We start from the raw sequence: 18679 nt of genomic DNA, 5'->3' as shown, positions 1-18679 counted from the left end.
ATTATCAATGGGCATTATGGTTTTGAAAGTTTTTTTTTTTATCAGGGAACATTTAATTTTGTACTGGGAAACACTCAGTGGTTCCACATGCAGACACCAGCTCTACACATTCGTATTAACTTGCGAGAAATCTAGAGGAACTGCGGCAAACAAACATGATATTTCTGTTTGTATATATGACATTTTATGCACCTGCCTGACGAAAACACTTTGCTTTTCTCCAAAACAAGTTTCAACGTAATTTTCCCAGTCCATTGCATACGAATTCCACACCACTTTTTCCTTATATTACTGGATGTAACAGGAAATATCCTGTTTTGTTTTGGCTAACTCAATCCCAGATATTGCGACAGCCCCTGTGTTTGTGTTTTCTGCATATTATCGAAGGACTTTATTGTTTTGAAAATTTTTTTATCAGGAAACATTTAGTTTTGTACAGGGAAACACTCAGTGGTTCTACATGGAGACAGCAGCTCTACACATTCGTATTTTCCAGCTAGAAATCTGGAGGAACTGAGGCAAACAATCGTGATATTTCTGTTTGTATACATGACATTTTTTGCCCTTGCCTAACGAAAAGACTTTGCTTTTCTCCAAAAGCATTTTCAGTGTAATTTTCTCAATCCATTAGATACGAATCCACACCACTTTGTACCGATATGACTGGATGATACCGGAAATATCCGGTTGTGTTTTGGCTAACTCAATCCCAGATATTGCCACAGCCCCTGTGTTTGTGATTTCTAGATATTATCGATGGAATTTATTGTTTTGAAAGGTTTTTTTTTAATCAGGGAACAATTAATTTTGTACTGGGAAACTCTAATTGGTTCCACATGGAGACACCAGCTCTACACATTTGTATTTTCTAGGAGAAAGCTAGAGGAAGTGCGGCAAACAAGCACGATATTTCTGTTTGTATACATGACATTTTAAGCACTTGCATAACGAAAACACTTTGCTTTTATCAAAAATCATTTTTACTGTGATTTTCTCGGTCCATTGCCTACGAATCCACACCACTTTGTACCGATATGACTGGATGATACTGGAAATATCCGGTTGTGTTTTGGCTAACTCAATCCCAGATTTTGCCACATCCACTGTGTTTGAGTTTTCTGGATATTATCGATGTAATTTACTGTTTTGAAAGTTTTTTTTTTTTATCAGGGAACATTTGATGTTGTACTGGGAAACACTCAGTGGTTCCACATGGATACAGAAGCTCTACACCTTCGCATTTTCTAGGGAGAAAGCTAGAGGAACTGCGGCAAAGAAACATGATATTTCTGTTTGTATACATGACATTTTATCCACTTGCCTAACAAAAAGACTTTGCTTTTCTCCAAAATCATTTTCACTACAATTTTCTCAGTCCATTGCATACGAATTCCACACCACTTTGTCCGGATATGACTGGATGAAACTGGAAATATGCGGTTTTGTTTTGGCTAACTGAATCCCAGATATTGCGACAGCCTCTGTGTTTGTGTTTTCTGGATATTATCAATGGACTTTATTGTTTTGAATATTTTTTATCAGGGAACATTTAATTTTGTACTGGGACACACTCACTGGTTCCACATGGAGACACCAGCTCTATACATTCGTATTTTCTAGTGAGAAAGCTAGAGGAACTGCGACAAAAAATCATTATATTTCTGTTTGTATACATGGTATTTTATGCACTTGCCAAATGAAAAGACTTTGCTTTTTTCCAAAACCATTTTTACTGTGATTTTCTTGGTCCATTGCATACGAATTCCACACCACTTTGTCCGGAAATGACTGGATCAATCCGGTAATATCCGTTTTTTTTTGCCTAACTCAATCGCAGATTGCCACAGCCCCTGTGTTTGTGTTTTCTGGATATTATCGAAGGACTTTATTGTTTTGAATGTTTTTTTTTATCAGGGAACATTTAATTTTGTACTGGGAAACTTTATTGGTTCCACATGGGGACACCAGCTCTACACATTCGAATTTTGTAGGGAGAAAGCGAGAGGAACTGCGGCAAACAAACATGATATTTCTCTTTGTATACATGACATTTTTTGCACTTGCCTAATAAAAAGACTTTGCTTTTCTCCAAATCCATTTTATGTGATTTAGTCGATCCATTGCATATGAATTCCACACCAGTTTGTTCAGATATGTGTGGATGAAACCAGAAATATGCGGTTGTGTTTCGGCTAACTGAATCACAGATATTGCCACAGCCCCTGTGTTTGTGTTTTCTGGATATTTCAATGGACATTATTGTTTAAATTTTTTTTTATCAGGGAACATTTAATTTTATACTGGGAAACACTCACTGGTTCCACATGGAGATACCAGCTCTACACATTCGTATTCTCAGGCGAGAAATCTAGAGGAACTTGGGCAAACAAACATGATATTTTGTATAGATGGCATTTTATGCACTTGCCTAACGAAAAGACTTTGCTTTTCCCCAAAACCACTTTTACTGTAATTTTCTCAGTCCATTGCATACGAATTCCACACCACTTTCTCCGGATATGACTGGATGAATCCGCTTGTGTTTTGGCCAACTCAATCCCAGATATTGCCACAGCCCCTGTGATTGTGTTTTCTGGATATTATCGAAGGACTTCATTGTTTTGAAAGTTTTTTTTTTTAATTTGGGAACATTTATTTTTTTCGATTTTTTTTAACTTTTATTTAATGAATATAAATTTCCAGTGTACAGCTTATGGATTACAGTGGCTTCCCCCTCCCATAAATTCCCTCCCACCCGCAACCCTCCTCTCTCCCGCACCGTCTCCTCTCCATTTGCATCAAGATTCATTTTCAATTCTCTTTATATACAGAAGATCAATTTAGTATAAAGATTTCAACAGTTTGCACCCACATAGAAATACAAAGTGAAACATACTGTTTGAGTACTAGTTATAGCATTAAATCACAATCAAGTGCACAGTGGCTCCTGTTGTTGACCCAACAAATTGACACTCTAGTTTATGGCGCCAGTAACCACCCTAGGCTGTCGTCATGAGTTGCCAAGGCTATGGCAGCCTTCCAGGTTTGCCGAATCTGATAATATTTAGACAAGGTCATAAAAGACAGAGTGAGGATAGTAACCAAGGATCCTAAGAGTGGCATTTACCAGGTTTGAACAATTATACAGCATGAAGTGGGGAAGAGGACCATCAGTACACACAGGTTGGGAGTAGAGCCATTGGTGGTAGAGTAGAGGTTATGATTACGAAGGAATGAGGCCCAAGTGCACTAGACAGGGCCTAGAACAAAGGACAGAGTCATTATTAGAGGAGCTAAGAAAGGTGCTGTCTAAGCTACAAGTAATTTTTCTGATTGAGAGGCAAATAGAACCTGATAGAAGGGGCTTGATAATAATCTGGTGGGCTTTAGGCCTTGTAAGTTAAGAGGCCCAGACCTATCTATCTCTTCACATGGGGTATATCCTAAGGGAGGTGTGAACCTCCTAGGGGAAGGCACTCTGTTGACTTTCATTCCTTGGCTGGCCTGGGAGGAGAGCTGGCCAGGTAAAGGCAGGGGGGCATCTCTAACAAGAAATGTACAGTTCTGCCTGCAATGTTGCTGACCCTACTTGACCATCTCCTCAGCTGCAGTGGTCACTTTGGAAGTTGGGCTGAGTGAAGGGCTTTTCAGCTTAGAGCCAGTAAGATCTGTGGCTCTGACCTGGGCATCCTTCGATTCTAGGGCAGGTCCATTTCCAGTGATCCAACTCTTGGCAGAGCTGCCAGGGCTCTTCACAAGCTGACTTCTGCTGAAACCCAGGCTTACCACATTGAAAGCCACTGCAGTGGACTGGCCTGTTGGGTCTCCTTGAGGGCAGATCACTGTACAGATCATCCATTAATAGGCCTGCCACCCATTGCTTCTGATGCCGAGCTTTCTTTTCTTCCTGGTTTGTGTTAAAGCAGACCAGAGGATGCAAGTCAAGGGAGTGCCCGTGTCCCATCTCTAATCTTCGGTGGCCTGAACTACAAGTCTATAGTCACAGGCATGTTCTGTAGTAGTTTTTCTAAAGTAGACAATGCCCATGAGGAAAATTATATTCTCACTTTAAAACTTTCTTTCCCTTTGGTCTGAAAGCGAGGTTTTTTTTTTTTTCTACTTACTGTATACTTCGCTGATGGCGATGTGAATCTAGCTATGAGATTATTAGTTAAGTTCTTATTTTGGCTATGCTATTACAGAAAAATGTTAGCCATCTCTTTTATAAGGTCTAAAGATTAAATTGTGCGTCCTACAGATTCCTTCATAATAGAATTAGTCCCCTACCTTGAAGAGAATAGAGAAGTGAAAGAACAAGTTGGGCTTAGAATAGAGAAATGAGTGAGCAAGTCCTAGATCGCTTGCTGACAATAGCAATATTACATGAATACTTAGCAAACCATTTCCACCATTAGATAACTACTTAAGAAAACATTTACCAGAAGGTCCAATGCCTTCTATAAATTTTAAGAATCATGTATTTGAAAACACCTCTTAAATATCTAACATGGTGTAGTTTGTTAAACCAGTAAACTTAAGCACAACCATCTAAAATGTTTTTAGTTTCTTTCTACCAACACGTTTAAAACATATGATACACAGATTCAGGTCACACAAATTAAAATGTATCTTTGATTGATTTTAGCAGCTTAAATGTATGGACAATCTTATCTATAAGCCATTTAAAATAAAACTCTTAATAAAATTTCCCCATGTGGACATACAATATGTACACACATACAACATAGCATAATAGACCAATATAGCAATTTTAATAATAGCTTTTAAAATCTTTAACTCTTTTTGTAGATTGCCAATGGATTTGAATTGCTTTTTGTTTTTAGTCACCTCAGTTAACCATACTTTCTCTCAGTTGGTACTGGTAATACATTATTGGCTTCATCTGTTTACAGAGCCATCCCAAAATACTGAATACAATAAAAGTGGCTGGAAAAAGTCCATAGGAACCTATAGGAGGACAGCTAAACACAGAACCAACAACACTTTAGTTTTATGAGCAGCACATCATATATAACTATGGATGACAAAATACTTTAAGTTGCCATGTTTAAAATTATAAACTCATCAACCAACAAGAGGCACTTGCTTACTTCACAGTATTTTTGAAAGCACCTGTAGGATTTTACAAGTATTTAACCCTTTAGGCCTCTGGGGCTTTCTCATTGAGATAACTATCATGTCTAGTAACACAAGATCATTAGACTTTTTAATTCTCAAACATTTGTATTAATAGCATTTTCCATTATAGAAACTTAAAGTCTGGTACCACATCACATCTTGACAGTCCTTCTAATATAATCCAAATAGACTGATTAGTTGGTGTCTCTATAAGATGAGAGATATAGGTCCTTCAGTTATTTCAGTTGGGCCCAAACTGGAAAAACCAAAGTCCAGGATTTACTGGAAATTTTAGAGACCAGATTATTTGAAACTTTGATTTTTTGAATGCCTGTCAAGAATGCCAAGAAGGCTCAAAATCCAAAATATGTAGTTGAAATAAGATTCCTTAAAATCATGACATAACATAGACCAAATTTGATCATTGTTACAAGGTGATTATTCAAATCTTTGAAAATAAGCACATATTTAAATAACCCATAGCTCTTAATAAAAATGCAGCTGTTTTGAACAATTAGAATTTAACAGACATCAAGAGAACATAATAGATTACCTTAACACATTGATTTAACAGAGCATCAGAGTTTAATTCTATGTCAAAGAGAAATTGAGCTTCCTGTGATCTTTTGCTGTGAGGTTTCCTTCCTTTACCTTCTTTCATATTGGTGACCATGTTTCTGTGTTTCTGTGTGTAACACATCTTTAAGCATCTTTTGCAGGGCAGGATGAGTGGCCACAAATTCTTTCAGTTTCTGTTTGCTATGAAAAGTCTTAATTTCACCTTCATTCACAAATGAGAGCTTTGCAGGATATAGTATTCTGGGCTGGCAGTTTTTCTCTCTTAGTACCTGGGCTATGTCTCGCCATTCCCTTCTAGCTTGTAGCGTTTCTGATGAGAAGTCTGCTGTGAGTCTAATTGGAGATCCTCTAAGAGTAATCTGACATTTCTCTCTTGCACATTTTAGGATCTTTTCTTTATGTTTCACTGTGGTGAGTTTGATTACAACATGTCGTGGTGAGGATCTCTTTTGGTCATGTTTATTAGGGGTTCTATAAGCTTCCTGTACTAAGATGCCTCTGTCCTTCTCCAAACCTGGGAAATTTTCTGCTAGTATCTCACTGAAAATGCCTTCTAATCCTTTCTCCCTCTCCATGCCTTCAGGAACTCCTAGAACCCGAATGTTGGGTTTTTTAATAGTATCCTGTAGATTCCCGACAATATTTTTTAGATTTCTAATTTCTTCTTCTTTTCTTTGGTTTGCCTGTTTCCTTTCCTGTTCTCTGTCTTCTAAGTCTGATATTCTCTCTTCTGCTTCGCCCATTCTGTTTTTAAGGCTCTCTAATGCGTTTGTCATTTGATCTATTGAATTTTTCATTTCATTATGATTTCTCATCACTATCCCAGTTTCTTGTTCCACTAGTTGTTTCATTTCATTTTGATTCCTCCTTAATATTTCATTTTCACGAGAGAGATTTTCTATCTTGTCCATTAAAGATTTCTGTAGTTCAATAATTTGTTTTTGAGAACTTCTTAATGTTCTTATCAAGTTTTTGAGATCCGCTTCTTGCATTTCTTCTATCTCATCAGCTTCATAGTCTTGAATTGGGGTGTCTTTTTCATTTGGGGGCATCATAGTGTCTTCCTTGTACTTGTTATCTCGGTTTTTGCATTTGTTGTTTGGCATGTTGGAGATATTTGGTTTCTTCACTGTGGTGTTTTTTCTTGTTACACTATGGCTCTATATTAAGTGGACTGTCTGCTTTCAGTGGAGCCTTAGAGGCTTGAGATGAGTGTGGACTGAGAGCTGTGTTTGATTCCTCAGGGTTGAGGGTGTGTCAAAAATGACACTCCCAGGTTAGGTGTGGTAAATCTCTCTTTCTTTTTTTTTGATTCAAAAGGGAAGTAATTCCGCACAGCTGAACGTAATTGGAGGTAGTTAGCAGGCAAATGATATACCCACAGGAGCCAGAGATCAGAAGCTCTTTCCCAAGGACCACACAGGGAATCTCTGCTGCCCTCAGTATGGGCTCCAATTCTCCTGCAGTCTCCCACTGGGTTGCCAAGTTAGATCCTAATCTACTGTTATTTCACCCCTCCCCCCAGAGTCCGGTGTTTCTGCTAGGCTCAGGGCCGGTGCAGACCTGAGGTCGCCCTGCTTATGACATATGTTGAAAATGGTGCCTGCTCTGTCTTGCTCGCCTTTGAGAGGTGAGCGGAGAGAGAGAAACTTGTGTCCGTATTGGTCACTTTCTTAATTTTTTTCCTCTCTCTCTTCTAGTTAGCCTGGTGAATTTTTCCCCACGGAGTTTCAAGCCTCGTTCCCTCTAGCCTCCTCTTTCCACTTGACCGCTGCTGTCTTGGGCTATTGAGGTTCGGCTCACCTCGCGTTCCAGCACTGGTGTGTTGAGTCTGCCGCTGGTGTCCCAAACTTGGGCTCCCACGCTCTCCACGCAGGTCCACTCTGAATCACTAGTTCCAGAAGAGTTTCCTCTGCTGTTTCATCCCCTACTCATCCTTGACCCTGCAGTATCTCCACTTATATTAAACTGTCTCTCTCCCGGAATAATAGTGTGCTCCCTGCCTATTCCTCCATCTTCGGGAACATTTATTTTTGCACTGGGAAACTCTAATTGGTTCCACATGGAGACACCAGCTCTACACATTCGTACATTCTGGGGAGAAATCTAAAGGAACTGCGGCAAACAAACATGATATTTATGTTTGTATAGATGGCATTTTATGCACTTGCCTAACGAAAAGACTTTGCTTTTCTCCAAAACCGTTTACTGTGATTTTGTCTGTCCATTGCATAGGAAACGCACACCACTTTTTCCGGATATGAGTGGATGAAACCGGAAATATCCGGTTGTGTTTTGGCTAACTCAATTCCAGGTATTGCCACAGCCCCTGTGTTTGTGTTTTCTGGATATTATCGAAGGACTTTATTGTTTTTAAAGTTTTTTTTTTATTAGGGAACATTTAATTTTGTACTGGGAAACACTCACTGGTTCCACATGGAGACACCAGCTCTACACATTCGTATTTTCTAGGGAGAATGCTAGAGGAACGGTGGTAAGCAAACATGATATTTTTGTATGTATATATGACATTTTATGCAGTTGCATAAAGAAAAGACTTTGCTTTTCTCCAAAACCACTTTCACTGTAATTTTCTCAGTTCATGGCATACGAATTCCACACCACTTTGTCCGGATAAGAGTGGATGAATCCAGAAATGTCCAGTTTTGTTTTGGCTAACTTAATCCCAGATATTGCCACCGCCCCTGTGTTTGTGTTTTCTGGATATTATCAATGGACATTATTGTTTTGAAAGTTTTTTTTTTATCAGGGAAAATTTAATTTTTTACTGGGAAACACTCAGTGGTTCCACATAAAGACAACAGCTCTTCACATTCGTATTTTCTAGCGAGAAAGCTAGAGGTGAAAGAATTAGGCAGGTTAAGTTTAAAGTGGAGTTGCTTGAGCTAACTGCATACTGTTCTGCTTCTGTGCAAAATGGCTGGGCTTGCAAAATGCTTTCATAAGATAACTGAATTTTAGCGGAACTTGTAGCATGTAATAACTGTTTTAGGAACTATGTTAAGTTTTAGGAACCATAAAGGCAGAAGTTAACCAAAAATGTACCCAACCTATGTCCTGTTACACCACGTTGACCCCCATCCTTGCTTGCTCAAGTAAAAATTTGGAAAACCCCAAGGCACGTACAGCATGTAACTTGTTCCCTTTTGGAAACCCCCTGTACTCTGTTCCTTTTTACCCTGGAAAGTCCCTTTACCCTGTAATCTTTTGTAATACTGTGGAAATATGCTAATATTGTGGTTTTAAGCCTTAAATACTCTGTGTGATTGATGATCGGGGCCTCTCTTTTTGCACTGCACCCGAGGGTGTTGTTGTGCTTTGAGAAGGCCCATTTGCGCAAATGCAATAAACTTCCTCATGCTCTTTGCATCGATTGGAGTGGGTTTCGTGCATCTGGGGTCGGTCGGATCGTGAGACACCTTTCTGGGGTCTTACAGAGGTACTGTGGTAAGCAAACATGATAGTTCTGTTTGTATACATGACATTTTATGCACTTGCCTAATGAAAAGACTTTGCTTTTCTAAAAAACCACTTTCACTGTAATTTTCTCATTCCATTGCATACGAATTCCACACCACTTTTTCCGGATATGACTGGATGAAACCAGAAATATGCGGTTGTGTTTGGCTAACTGAATCCCAGATATTGAGACAGCCTCTGTGTTTTTGTTTTCTGGATATTATCGAAGGACTTTATTGTTTTGAAAGTTTTTTTTATTAGGGAACATTTAATTTTGTACTGGGAAACTCTAATTGGTTCCACACGGAGACACCAGCTCTACACATTCATATTTTCTAGGAGAAAACTAGAGGAACTGTGGCAAACAAACATGATATTTCTGTTTCTATACATGACATTTTATGCACTTGCCTAACGAATAGACTTTACTTTTCTCCAAAACCAGTTTTACTGTGATTTTGTCTGTCCATTGCATACGAATTACACACAATTTTCCCGGATATGACTGGATGTAACCGGAAATATGCGGTTGTGTTTTGGCTAACTGAATCCCAGATATTGCGACAGCCTTTGTTTTTGTGTTTTCTGGATATTATTGAAGGACTTTATTGTTTTCAATGATTTTTTTATCTGGGAACATTTAATTTTGTACTGGGAAACACTCACTGGTTCCACATGGAGACACCAGCTCTACACATTCGTATTTTCTAGGAGAAACCTAGAGGAACTGCGGAAAACAAACATGGTATTTCTGTTTGTGTAAATGGCATTTTATGCACTTCCCTAACGAAGGGTCTTGCTTTTCTCCAAAATCATTTTCACTGTAATTTTCTCAGTCCATTACATACGAATTAGACACCACTTTGTCCAGGTATGACTTGATGAAACCAGAAATATCCGGTTGTGTTTTGGCTAACTCAATCCCAGATATTGCGGAAGCCTCTGTGTTTGTGTTTTCTGGAAATTATCGATGGACTTTATGGTTTGAAAGTTTTTTTTCAGGGAACATTTAATTTTGTACTGGGAAACACTCACTGGTTCCACATGGATAAACCAGCTCTACACATTCGTATTTTCTAGGGAGAAATCTAGAGGAACTGTGGCAAACAAACATGATATTTCTGTTTGTATACATGACATTTTATGCACTTGCCTAACGAAAAGACTTTGCTTTTCTCCAAAACCTTTTTTACTTTGATTTTCTCGATCCATTGCATACGAATTAAAGACACTTTTTCTGGATATGACTGGATGAAACCGAAATATCCGGTTTTGTTTTGGCTAACTCAATCCCAGATATTGCCATATCCTGTGTTTTGATGTCTGGATATTATCGATGGACTTCATTGTTTTGAAAGATTTTTTATGAGACAAATTTTAATTTTGTACTTGGAAACACTCTCTGGTTCCACAGGAGAAACCAGCTCTAAACATTCGTATTTTCTAGTGAAAAACTTGGAGGAACTGCGGCAAACAGACCTGATATTTCTGTTTGTATACATGATATTTTATGCACTTGCCTAACGAAAAGAATTTGCTTTTCTCCAAAACCATTTTTAATGTGATTTTGTCTGTCCATTGCATAGGAATTTGACAACACTTTGTCCGCATGTGACTGGATGAAACCAGAAATATTCGGTTGTTTTTTCGCTATCTAAAACCCAGATATTGCCGCGGACCATATGTTTGTGTTTTCTGGATATTGTTGAAGGACTTTATTGTTTTGAATGATTTTTTTTATCAGGGAACATTTAATTTTGTACTGGGAAACACTCACTGGTTCCACATGGAGACACCAGCTCTACAAATTTATATTTTCTAGGAGAAAGCCAGAGTAACTGCGGAAAACAAACATGATATTTCTGTTTGTATAGATGGCAATTTATGCACTTCCCTAACGAAGAGACTTTGCTTTCCTCCAAAATTATTTTCACTGTAATTTTTTCAGTCCATTACATTCGAATTCCACACCACATTGTCCAGATATGAGTGGATGTATCCGGAAATATGCGGTTGTGTTTTGGCTAACTAAATCCCCGATATTGCCACATATCCTGTATTTGTGTTTTCTGGATATTTTCGAAGGACTTTATTGATTTTCGAAGGACTTTATTGTTTTTAATGATTTTTTTTTATCAGGGAACATTTAATTTCGAGCGGGGAACTCTAATTTGTTCCACATGGTGACAGCAGCTCTACACATTCATATTTTCTAGGGAGAAATCTAGAGGAACTGAGGCAATCAAACATCATATTTCTGTTTGTATAGATGGCATTTTATGCACTTGCCTAACGAAAAGAATTTGCTTTTCTCCAAAACCATTTTCACTGCAATTTCCTCAGTCCATTACATACGAATTCCACACCACTTTGTCCTGATATGAATGGATGAAACCGGAAATATCTGGTTTTTTTTGGCTAACTCTTTCCCAGATATTGCCGCAGCCACTGTGTTTGTGTTTTCTGGATATTATCGATGGACTTTATTGTTTTGAAGGTTTTTTATCAGGGAAAATTTAATTTTTTACTGGGAAACACTCACTGGTTTCACATGGAGTCAGAAGCTCTACACATTCATATTTTCTAGAGAGAAAGCTAGAGGAACTGCGGCAAAGAAACATGATATTTCTGTTTGTATACATGACATTTTATGCAGTTGCCTAACAAAAAGACTTTGCTTTTCTCCAAAACCATTTTTACTGTGATTTTGTCTGTCCATTTCATACGAATTCCCCAACACTTTGTCTGGTTATGAGTGGATGAAACCGGAAATATCCGGTTGTGTTTTGGCTAACTCAATCCCAGATATCGCCACAGATCCTGTGTTTGTGTTTTCTGGATATTATCGAAGGACTTTATTGTTTTGAAAGTTTTTTTTTTATCAGGGAACATTTAATTTTGGACTGGGAAAATCTAATTTGTTCCACATGGAGGCACCAGCTCTACAAATGCGTATTTTCTAGGAGAACGCTAGAGGAACTGCGGCAAACAAACATGATATTTCTGTTTGTATACATGACATTGTTTGTACTTGCCTAACGAAAAGACTTTGCTTTTCTCCAAAACCATTTTTCTGTGATTGTGTCAGTTCGTTGCATATGAATTCCACACCACTTTGTCTGGATATGACTGGATGTAACCGGAAATATGCGGTTGTGTTTTCGCTAACTGAATACCAGATATTGCGACAGCCTCTGTGTTTGTGTTTTCTGGATATTATCGAATGACTTTATTGTTTGGAAAGTTTTTTTATCAGGGAACATTTAATTTTGTACTTAGAAACTATGATTGGTTCCACATGGAGACACCGGAAATATGCAGTTGTGTTTTGGCTAACTGAAAGCCAGATATTGCCGCAGACCATATGTTTGTGTTTTCTGGATATAATCGATGGAATTTTTGTTTTAAGTTTTTCTTTTTTTTTTTTTTTTTAGCAGTGAACATTTAATTTTCTACTGGGAAACACTCACTGGTTCCCCATGGAGACACCAGCTCTACACATTCGTGTTTTCTAGCGAGAAAGCTAGAGCATCTGCGGCAAACAAACATGATATTTCTGTTTGTATACATGACATTTTATGCACTTGCCTAACGAAAAGACTTTGCTTTTCTCCAAAACCATTTTTACTGTGATTTTGTCTGTACATTGCATACGAATTCCACACCACTTTGTCCGAATATGACTGGATGAAGCCTGAAATATCCGGTTTTGTTTTGGCTAACTCAATCCCAAATATTGAAACAGATCCTCTGTTTGTGTTTTCTTGATATTATCACTGGACTTTATTGTTTTGAAAGTTTTTTTTTCATCAGGGAACATTTAATTTAGGACTGGGAAATTCTAATTTGTTCCACATGGAGACACCAGCTCTACACATGAGTATTTTCTAGGAGAAAGCTAGAGGAACTGCGGCAAACATGATATTTCTGTTTGTATACATTACATTTTCTATACTTGCCTAATGAAAAGACTTTGCTTTTCTCCAAAACCATTTTTTCTGTGATTTTGTCTGTCCATTGCATACGAATTCCCCAACACTTTGTCCGGATATGATTGGATGAAACTGGAAATATGCGGTTCTGTTTTGGCTAACTGAATCCCAGATATTGCTGCAGACCCTGTGTTTGTGTTTTCTGGATATTATAGATGGACTTTATTGTTTTGAATGTTTTTTTTTATCACTGAACATTTAATTTTCTACTGGGAAACACTCACTGCTTCCCCATGGAGACACCAGCTGTACACATTCGTATTTTGTAGCGAAAAATCTATAAGAGCTGCGGAAAACAAACATGATATTTCTGTTTGTATACATGACATTTTATGCACTTGCCTAACGAAAAGACTTTACTTTTTTCCAAAACCATTTTTACTATGATTTGCTTTTATTTTAATCAGTGAGCATTTAATTTTGTACAGGGAAACAATCACTGGTTCCACATGCAGAAACCAATTCTTCCTATTCGTGTATTCTAGGGAGAAAACTAGAGGAACTGCGGCAAACAAACATGATATTTCTGTTTGTATACATGATATTTTATGCACTTGCCTAACGAAAAGACTTTACTTTTCCAAAACCATTTTTACTGTGATTTTGTCTGTCCATTGCATACGAATTCCACACCACTTTGTCCAGATATGACTGGATGAAAGCCAAAATATCCGGTTTTGTTTTGGCTAACTCAATCCCAGATATTGCCACAGCACCTGTGTTTGTGTTTTCTTGATATTATCAATGGACTTTATTGTTTTGAAACTTTTTTTATCAGGGAACATTTAATTTTGTACTCGGAAACTCTAATTTGTTCCACATGGAGACACCAGCTCTATACATTCGTATTTTCTAGGGAGAAAGCTAAAGGAACTTCAGCAACCAAAGATGATATTTCTGTTTGTATACATGATATTTTATGCACTTGCCTAACGAAAACACTTTGCTTTTCTCCAAAACCATTTTTACTGTGATTTTTCATACCATTGCATACAAATTCCACCCCACTTTGTCCGGATATTATTGGATGAAACCAAAAATATCCGGTTTTTTTTTTTTTTTTTGCTACCTCAATCACAGATTGCCACAGCCCCTGTGTTTGTGTTTTCTGGATATTATCGAAGGACTTTATTGTTTTGAAAGGTTTTTTTTATCAGGGAACATTTAATGTTGTACTGGGAAACTCTAATTGGTTCCACATGGAGACACCAGCTCTACACATTCGTATTTTCTACTAGAAAGCTAGAGGAACTGCGGCAAACAAACATGATATTTCTGTTTGTATAGATGGCTTTTTCTGCACTTGCCTAACGAAAAGACATTGCTGTTCTCCAAAACCGTTTTTACTGTGATTTTCTCGGTCCATTACATACGAATTCCACACCACTTTGTCAGGATATGACTGGATGAAACCGGAAATATCCGGTTTTGTTTTGGCTAACTCAATTCCAGATATTGCCACAGCACCTGTGTTTGTGTTTTCTGGATATTATCGAAGGACTTTATTGTTTTGAATGTTGTTTTTTTTTAATTAGAGAACATTTAATTTTGAATTGGGAAACTCCAATAGGTTCCTCATGGAGACACCACCTCTACACATTCGTAAGTTCTGGGGTGAAATCTAAAGGAACTGCAGGAAACAAACATGATATTTCTGTTTGTATAGATGGCATGTTATGGACTTGCCTAACGAAAAGACTTTTATTTTCTCCATAACAATTTTTACTGTGATTTTCTTGGTCTATTGCATATGAATTCCACACCACTTTGTCCGGGTATGACTGGATGAAACCGGAAATATCCGGTTTTGCTTTGGCTAACTCAATCCCAGATATTGCCACAGCTCCGGTGTTTGTGTTGTCTGGATATTATCGAAGGACTTTATTGTTTTGAATGACTTTTATCAGGGAACATTTAATTTTGTACTGTGAAACTCTAATTGATTACACATTGAGACACCAGCTCTACATATTCGTATTTTCTAGCGCGAAAGCTAGAGGAACTGCGGCAAGCAATCATGATATTTCTGTTTGTATAGATGGCATTTTATGCAGTTGCCTAACGAAAGGAGTTTGCTTTTCTCCAAAACCATTTTTACTGGGATTTTCTCGGTCCATTGCATACGAATTGCATGCCACTTTGTCCGGATATGACTGGATGAAACCGAAAATATCTGGTTTTGTTTTGGCTAACTCAATCCCAGATATTGCCACAGCCCCTGTGTTTTTGTTTTCTGGATATTATCGAAGGACTTTATTTTCTTGAAAGTTTTTTTTTTATTCAGGGAACATTTAATTTTGTACTGGGAAACTAATTGGTTCCACATGGAGACACCAGCTCTACACATTCGTATTTTCTAGGAGAAAGCTAGAGGAACTGCGGCAAATTCTGTTTGTATACATGACATTATATGCACTTGCCTAACGAAAGGACTTTGGTTTTCTCCAAAACAATTTTTACTGTGATTTTCTCGCTGCATTGCATATGAATTCCACACCACTTTGTCCGGGTATGACTGGATGTAACCGGAAATATCCGGTTTTGTTTTGGCTAACTCAAAAACAGATATTGGCACAGCACCTGTGTTTGTGTTTTCTGGATATTATCGAAGGAAATTATTGTTTCGAAAGTTTTTTTTTTTTTTTAATCAGGGAACATTTAATTTTGTACTTGGAAACTCTAATTGGTTCCACATGGTGACACCAGCTCTACACATTAGTATTTTCTCGGGAGAAATCTAAAGGAACTGCGGCAAACAACCATGATATTTCTGTTTGTATAGATGACCTTTTATACACTTGCCAAATGAAAAGACTTTGCTTTTCTCCAAAACCATTTTTACTGTTATTTTCTCGGTCCATTGCATAAGAGTTCCACAAAACTTTGTCCAGATATAACTGGATGAAACCGGAAATATCTGGTTTTGTTTTGGCTATTTCAACCTCAGATACTGGCACAACACCTGTGTTTTTGTTTTCTGGATATCATTGAAGGACTTTATTGTTTTGAATTTTTTTTTAATCAGGGAACATTTAAATTTGTACTGGGAAACTCTAATTCGTTCCACATGGAGACACCGGCTCTACACATTCGTATTTTCTTGGGAGAAATCTAAAGGAACTGCGGCAAACAATCATGATACTTCTGTTTGTATACATGACATTATATGCACTTGCCTAACGAAAGGACTTTGGTTTTCTCCAAAACCATTTTTGCTGTGATTTTCTCGGTCCATTGCATACGAATTCCACACCACTTTGTCCGGATATGCCTGGATGAAACCGAAAATACCCGCTTGTGTTTTGGTTAACTGAATCCCAGTTATTGCTACAGCTTCTGTTGACGGAATAAAGCAGGCCGGGTTTAAAATGGAGTTGCTGGAGCTAACCGCATACTGTTCTGCTTCTGTGCAAAATGGCTGAGCTTGCTAGATGCTTTTTGTAAGATGACTGAACTTTTGTTGAACCTGTAGCATGTGATAATTAGTTTAGAAGCTATGTTAAGTTTTTGGGAACCATAAAAGCAGAAGTTGATCGAAAATGTACCCAACCTATGTCCTGATGACCCCGTATTTGTGCTTGCTCTAGTACTTTGTTCCTTTACCCTGGAAAAACCCTTTACCTTGTGATCTTTTGTCATGCTGTGTAAATATGCTAATGTTGTGGTTTTAAGCCTTAAATACTCTGTGCAATTGATGATCGAGGCCTCTCTCTGCACTGCCCCCGAGGGTGTTGTTGTGCTTGGAGACGGCCCATCTGCGCAGATGCAATAAACTTCCTCATGCTCTTTGCATCGATTGGAGTGGAATTCGTGCATCTGGGGTCGGTCGGATCATGAGACACCTTTCAGGGGTCTTACACTGTGATTGTGTTTTCTGGATATTATCGAAGAACTTTATTGTTTTGAAAGTTTTTTTTTATCAGAGAACATTTATTTTGAATTGGGAGACTCTAATTGGTTCCTCATGGAGACACCAGCTATACACATTCGTATGTTCTGGGGAGAAATCTAAAGGAACCACGGCAAAAAAACATGATATTTCTATTTGTATAGATGGCATTTTATGGACTTGCCTAACGAAAAGACTTTTATTTTCTCCATAACCATTTTTACTGTGATTTTCTCGGTCTATTGTATACGAATTCCACACCAATTTGTCCGGATATGACTGGATGAAAGGGGAAATATCTGGTTTTGCTTTGGCTAACTCAATCCCAGATATTGCCACAGCCTCTGTGTTTGTGTTTTCTGGATATTTTCAAAGGACTTTATTGTTTTGAAAGTTTTTTTTTTAATCAGGGAACATTTAATTTTGTACTTGGAAACTCTAATTGGTTCCACATGGAGACACCAGCTCGACACATTCGTATTTTCTAGGGAGAAAACTAGAGGAACTGCGACAAGCAAACATGATATTTCTGTTTGTACACGTGACATTTTATGCACTTGCCTAAGGAAAGGACTTTGCTTTTCTCCAAAACCATTTTTACTGGGATTTTCTCGGTCCATTGCATACGAATTGCATACCACTTTGTACGGATATGACTGGATGAAACCGGAAATATCCGGTTTTGTTTTGGCTAACTCAATCCCAGATAAAGCCACAGCCCCTGTGTTTGTGTTTTCTGGATATTATCGAAGGACTTTATTGTTTTGAAAGGTTTTTTTTTATCAGGGAACATTTAATGTTGTACTGGGAAACTCTAATTGGTTCCACATGGAAACACCAGCTGTACACATTCGTATTTTCTAGGAGAAAGCTAGAGGAACTGCGGGAAAAAAAACATGATAATTCTGTTTGTATACATGACATTTTATGCAATTGCCTAACGAAAGGACTTTGGTTTTCTCCAACCATTTTTACTGTGATTTTCTCTGTCCATTGCATACGAATTCCACACCACTTTGTCCGGATATGACTGGATGAAACCGGAAATATCCGGTTGTGTTTTGGCTAACTCAATACCAGATATTGCCACTACACCTGTGTTTGTGTATTCTGGATATTATCGAAGGACTTTATTGTATTGGAAGTTTTTTTGTTTTTGTTTTTTATCAGGGAAATTTAATTTTGTACTTGGAAACTCTAATTGGTTCCACATGGAGACACCAGGTCTACACATTTGTATTTTGTGCGGAGAAATCAAAAGGAACTGCGGCAAACAACCATGATAATTCTGTTTGTATACATGACATTTTCTGCACGTGCCTAACAAAAAGATTTTGCTTTTCTCCAAAACAATTTTTACTGTGATTTTGTCTGTCCATTGCATACGAATTGCACACCACTTTTTCCGGATATGACTACAGGAAACCGGAAATATCCGGTTTAGTTTTGGCTAACTCAATCCCAGATTTCCAAAGCCCCTGTGTTTGTGTTTTCTGGATATTATCGAAGGCCTTTATTGTTTTGAATGTTTTTTATCAGGGAATATTTAATTTTGTACTGGGAAACTCTAATTGGTTCCACATGGAGACACCAGCTCTAC

The sequence above is a fragment of the Lepus europaeus genome, chromosome 21 (assembly GCF_033115175.1).
Source record: "Lepus europaeus isolate LE1 chromosome 21, mLepTim1.pri, whole genome shotgun sequence".
Classification (NCBI taxonomy): Eukaryota; Metazoa; Chordata; class Mammalia; order Lagomorpha; family Leporidae; genus Lepus; species Lepus europaeus.
Note: the sequence above shows the minus strand (reverse complement) of the source record.